The sequence below is a fragment of the Arachis ipaensis genome, chromosome B1 (assembly GCF_059453495.1).
Source record: "Arachis ipaensis isolate K30076 ecotype BB chromosome B1, ASM5945349v1, whole genome shotgun sequence".
In the NCBI taxonomy this organism is placed as follows: Eukaryota; Viridiplantae; Streptophyta; class Magnoliopsida; order Fabales; family Fabaceae; genus Arachis; species Arachis ipaensis.
The window spans coordinates 100,823,066-100,829,404 of NC_142436.1; the positions used below are offsets into that span (position 1 = coordinate 100,823,066).

Below are 6,339 nucleotides of genomic sequence, written 5' to 3' on the forward strand. Positions count from 1 at the left end.
TCAAATTCACGTTCATGGAATGCAGTTTTGAATTTCCCTTCATCAAAAGGGCTGCTCTCAACCGGTTCCTTCCTCTTTTGCCTCTTGGAACTTGATGATGCCATGAATGATTTTTGAAAAGTGAAGGTGTTGAGGTTAGTGATGAGTGGTGGAATTCGGTTGGGTTTGGATAGGGTGTAGCTTGGAGAATTGTACTTCGAGAGTGAGAAGTTTGAAGAAGTGGTTGCTGGAATGTGAAGGGAAGTACGGACTAGGAATCACTTATATAGAAAAATAATGAGTAAATAAAAGGTGTGGATTGATGGGGTGGTTGTGTGATGGACGGATGGGGTTTTACATGGGATGAGCACAAGGATCATCAACTTTATGATGGGGTTGGTTCAGTTTCCAAGCTTGTTCTCCTTCCAATGTTCCATGGCAACAATTTCCAATGCAATCCCTTTGGAGACACGTGTATAATCTTCTCTTTTTGTGGTGGCCGAACCCTTCAATTGCCCCATCAATTCTCCTTCAAAATAAAAGAAATGTGATTAAAAGAAAACTTGTGGAAAGTGGCGGCAAAATTTAAAAGACAAGAAAGAGTAACCACTTTTTTTTAAAATTGTTGTTGTCAACTACTAAGTGCTATTCACAAATGCAAACCAACTGACTAATTAAATTTCCATGTATGCAACCTTGGTGACACCAAACTTAGTTTGTGGCAATGTAGTGTAAGATGATTTGTTCAAGGTGCTAAGAGTGACATGCTACGAGTTGCATTCATGTCCTCTTAGTGTGCCTTGAACACCAAACTTGTTCTTCAATATATGTTACATAAAAGGATTTATTCAAGGATATGTCAAAGTTGATTTGCGATCCATGAATTTTGCTTTATTAACTACTTTAAAAGCATATAAAACATGGGTTGCCTCCCATGAAGCGCTTCTTTAGCGTCACTAGCTTGACGTTCTTCCTTTGTCAGGGTGGTTGTTAATGCTTCAAATCTTCCCCCCTTGCAGTAAACCTGTCTCCATTGGCTTCATCAATGATCTCTACATGTTCTAGGGAGAGAAATTTGTTGATGGTGAAAACCTTAGGTAACTGAGATGGGATGGTGGGGAGATGAGGTGGGATATCTAGGAAGTAAGCTGAGATCACTTTATCCCCTGGAGAGAAATCTTCTGTAGGGATCTTTTTGTTCCTCCATCTCCTTGGTATCTTCTTCTTTGTTTCTTTTGTTGTTATCCTGCTCTTTGTGGTCTCTTTTCCTAGAGGGATTTTGTTGCTGGTCCCATATAATTCTGATGGTTTTGGCTCCACTTGAGTTTCCTTTAGGTGTGACAGCTGCTGATTATTTTGTTCATCACCCAAAGGAATTCCTGAGTGTACAGCTTGTGCCTCAATGCTTGTTTCTCCCACCATTGCTCTGTCATGCTCTGTTCTTTGTTCCTTGCCTTCCTGACCTTCTTCTTGTGAGGGTTTGAAGACATTGAAGGTGAGTTGTTCGTCATGTACCCTCAGTATTAGCTCTCCTCACTCCACATCTATGAGCGCTCTGGCTGTAGCTAAGAATGGTCTTCCCAATATGATTGGGTGAAGATGACTTTCTTCCATTTCCAGTATGACAAAGTCTGTGGGAAAGAAGTAGTTCCCAACCTTCACCAGCACGTTTTCAACCACTCCTATTGCTTGTTTTTGAGTTTTGTTTGCCAGCCTGATGACTATGTCTGTGGGTATCAGCTCATTGATTTGCAGCCTCTTCATAAAGGATAAAGGCATTAAGTTGATGCTTGCTCCCAGATCACAGAGTCCTTTATCAAACATTGTTTCTCCTATGGAATAGGGGATGTGAAAACTCCCTGGGTCCTTCCTTTTTGTAGGCAGCTCTGGTTGAATGAGAGCACTGCACTCCTTATTCATCACTATGGTTTGTCCTCCCTTGAGTGAGCTTTTCCTGGTCAGCAGCTCCTTCACATACTTAATGTATGAGGGCATTTGTTGGAGGGCCTTGATGAATGGTATGTTTACATGGAGAGATGCAAATATGTCAAGAAACATTGAGTATATTCTCTTCTCTACACCACCATTGAGTAATTGGGAAAAGGGTGCATAGAGTCTCAGTAGCTCCTTCTGTGTAATTATGGTTTCTTGATGATTCTCTTCCTGCTTTCCTGCTGATGTATCTTCAGGTTGTTCTGATGGTTTTTTTGGCTCTTTCTTAGTCTCCTTATCACTTAAAGTAACCATCTTGCAATTTTCCCATCTGACTTTCTTTGCTTCACCTCTCGGATTTTTCTCTGTGTCACTTGGGAAGCTATCACTAGGTTTGGGAATCTTCTCAGATAGGTATCCCACTTGAAATTCCAGCCTCTTGATGGTGTCTCCCTGATTCTTGATATTGGCTCGCACCTCCTCTTTGAACACCTTGTTATATTGAATCTCCTTGCATATGCCTTCAAGTAGAGTCTCAATCCTTGATAGTCTTTCTTCTAATGATGGAGAGTTGAGATTGGAAGGATGAGAAGGGCCATTTTGACTTTGGTATGGATGTTGAGAAGTGTTGTTGGGTGGGTGCTGGTATGACCTCTATGTGGAGTGTTGGTGAGTTGCATTGTTGTTGGGGTTATGGCGTCTCTGATCTTGGCCTTGGTCTTGTTGATTTCCCCACCTAAAGTTTGGGTGGTTCCTCCAACCAGGATTATACGTTTTAGAGTATGGGTCATAATTCTGCCTAGGTGAATTTCCAATGTAGTTGGCTTGCTCCTGACTACCCTCTGCTTCTTCATTCACTCCTTCTTGAGTTGCTGCTGAAGTGGTGATTGCTGCTACTTGATTCCTCTCCATCTTCTTGGTGAGGTCAGCTAATTGCTTGGTAATTATCTTGTTTTGAGCTAGTAGTGCATCCACATTGTTCAGCTCTATCACTCCTCTAGTGTTGCCTTTTTCAGAAGCATAGAAGTAGTAATTCTCTGCTACAGTCTCAATGACATCTATGGCTTCTTCAATGTCTTCTTCTTGTTCAGAGATCCCCCGGATGAGTGGTCTACTGCCTTCTTTGATTCATATGAAAGACCTTCATAGAAAATGTGCAACTGCACCTATTCATTGAACATATCCGGCGGGCATCTTCTTGTCAAGTCTTTAAACCTCTCCCATGCTTCATATAGAGTCTCACCATCCTGCTGCCTGAATGTTTGTACCTCAGCTCTCAACCTATTAATCTGTTGAGGAGGATAGAATCTTGCCAAGAACTTGTTCATCACATCTTCCCAGGTTGCTAAACTCTCCCTTGAAAATGATTCTAGCCATTTAGATGCTTTGTCCTTGAGTGAGAAGGGAAACAGAAGTAGTCTATAGGTGTCAGGATGAACACCATTAGACTTCACAGTATCGCGTATCCTCAGGAAGGTAGTTAGATGTTGATTGGGGTCTTCTTGGACACTTCCTCCGAATGAACAATTGTTCTGAACAAGGGTGATGAGTTGTGGCTTTAGTTCAAAGTTGTTGGCATGTATGGTTGGCCTTTGGATGCTACTCCCACAGTTTCCGGGGTTTGAGTTGATGTAAGAACCCAGAACTCTTCTCTCTTGCCCAGCCTGATGAGCTGGACCTTCTCGGCCATGGTTATGAGCCTTTTCTTCATGATGGTTTTCCATATTCTCATCCATGTCTGGTTCAAAGTACTCTTCCTCTTCCTCAGCACCAACTACTCTCTTTCCTCTTGCTTTCCTCCTTAATCTAAGGAAGGTCCTCTCAGGTTTAGAATCAAAGGAAGTTGAAGCCCCGCTTCTTCTACCTGTCATACAACCAACAAGGCAAAAGCAAGAAAGATAGATAAGGATAGTAATTTCTACAGAAATGCTGTTAGTGTGAGTGATGCAATATATCAAACAGTTAGTGGGTTAGTGATTGAATTGTAAACAACTAAGAAAATGGGTAGGGAAAAGGGGAGAAAATAGCTAAACTGAAAGTAAATTACTCAAATAAACTTAAATCAAACAAAATAAAAATAAATGCTCAATCTAGTTATCCACCAATTTAATCATTGTTGATACAAAATCAATACCCGGCAACGGCGCCATAAACTTGATGCACGAAAACTTGTCCCTTAACAAATCTCCATCGGCAAGTATACCGAATTGTCGTCAAGTAAAAACTAACAGTAGAGTGAGGTCGAATCCCACAGGGATTGATTGGTCAAGCAACTTTAATTGGAAGAATATTCTAGTTGAGCTAAGCAGAAAGTGAGTTGAGAATTGTAGGAAATTAAATGGAGGGAAAGTAAATAGCAGAAATTAAATGACGGGATGTAAATTGCAGAATCTTAAATGGGGAAGGGGAGTTTAGCATGAAAGTAAATGGCATAAAGTAAAAAGAATGGGAAAGATTAGAAATGGGGAATTCATTGGGCTTAGGAGATGTTGCATTCTCCGGATCAAGTTCAATTTCATCTCTTCCTCAATCAATGCATTCATTAATCTCCTTAGCAATCTTAAGTGATTGAATTCCAATTCCTTGGTAATTCAATCTCTCAAATCAGATCAATAGCCAATTCCTTGGTCTAATTGCTCATGAGAAGAGATGAAGTGTGGTCACTGATTATACCACATGTATTTCCAAATCAAAGTATTGGGAGAATTATATGTCACCATATCCGCCCAAACCCCAATTTGGTCCAACATGAGAAAACATTTCTAGCATGATCTCTTCATCCCTTTTCCAAGGTTCAGAAGAGATCCAAGTATAAATAGCTTCTTTTCCAAGATAACTACTCAATTGGATGAAGATTGAAAGCTTTCTAGTAAAATCAAGAGAAAAGAAAGAAGAAGAATAATGAAAACTATTATTGATCCATCAAATTACAACAGAGCTCCCTTACCCAATGAAAGGGATTTAGTTGTTCATAGCTCTGGGAATGGAAAGCAAAGATGGAGAGTACATTCTGAAAGTTAAACTAGAAGTGCAGAGAAAGTAAAATACAGAGAGTAATTCTAATAATACCAAGAGCCCCCTCTCTTGTTCAAAGCTACTCCTATATATACTAACGTGACCACTAACGTTGACCCTTGGCCCTTCGCAAACGTTACTGGGGTTTACCTTTTTCAATAACGTTGAGAGTACCCCTTTCTCCCTATGTTAGAGTTCACGTTAGAATAGTTAACGTGGCCTTTAACGTAGGCTTGCCAAATCTTTGAGAGCATTAGTGACACTTACCTTTGTCACTAACGCTTCAGAACGCCCCTACTTCCCACGTTAGAGTTCACGTTAACTAGGTTAACGTGGCTTCTAACGCGGTATTGATAGCCATCTCCAACGTTAGTGACAAAGGTGAGTGTCACTAACGTTGGCTCATCATCCCTTTTCTCCACGTTAGCTTCCACGTTAATGTAATTAACGTGGCAACTAACGTGGCTCATAGTGGCTCAATCCAACGTTAGTGACAAAGGTGAGTGTCACTAACGTTGGTGATTCTTGCTCCCTCCACATTAGAGTCCACGTTAAATAGGTTAACGTGGCTTTTAACGTAGCCAATATGGGCTTAGTCCAACGTTAATGACAAAGGTGAGTGTCACTAACGTTGGCATCATCTTCTTCTTCCTCGTTAGAGCTCACGTTAACTAAGTTAACGTGGCTCTTAACGTGGCCAATTGCCCCTTTTGGAATGTTAGTGGCACTTACTTTTACCACTAACGTTGGAGTTCTACTTTTCTTCCACGTTAGCTTTCACGTTAACATAGTTAACGTGGCAACTGACGTGGGCTATGATGGCTTACGAAGGCGTTATTGGCAATCACTTTTCTCATTAACGTTGCAAGCTAGCCTTCATTCCACGTTAGTGGTCACGTTAGCTAGACTAACGTGGCTACTAACGTGGTTCTTCCTTGCTTCCTTTATCCTAAAATCAAGCAATAAAGTGCATCAAAGCTCTAATCCAAGTTATGAGACATGCATCATTCAATTTGTCCTTTAATTCATGCATAATTCTTATGAAATCATGTAAAATTCACAATGTTTGCTTGAATCAAGATGTAAGTGATTATTTACCCAAAATTTGCTTATTTCCTAAGAAAATACATGAAACTACCTTAAAAACATAAAGAAAAGGTCAGTAAAACTGGCCAAAATGCCCTGGCATCAGCTGTACTCATCTACAGCATCATGAAAGGAGAGAACATCAACGTGGGGGAGATGATTACCAACAACATCAACAAAGTACTAAAAAGCACCAGTGACAACATAAGGTTGGCATTCCCCAGCATTATACAGAGGCTATGTGATGAGGCTGGAGTTGGAAAGATCATTGATGAAGTGCTTGTGAAGCAAGACAAGTTCATAACTTCCAAAAATATGTCCAAGGTG

The 6,339-nt window shown here is 40.6% G+C and overlaps 1 non-coding gene across 1 annotated transcript; it reads left to right on the plus strand.

The window, feature by feature from the left end:
* The first annotated feature begins 3,087 nt into the window (after positions 1–3,087).
* LOC148577660 (small nucleolar RNA R71) lies at positions 3,088–3,194 on the plus strand. The gene has a single exon (XR_015903056.1). It is a non-coding gene; the product is annotated as a small nucleolar RNA R71 (small nucleolar RNA).
* The last annotated feature ends 3,145 nt before the right edge of the window (positions 3,195–6,339 follow it).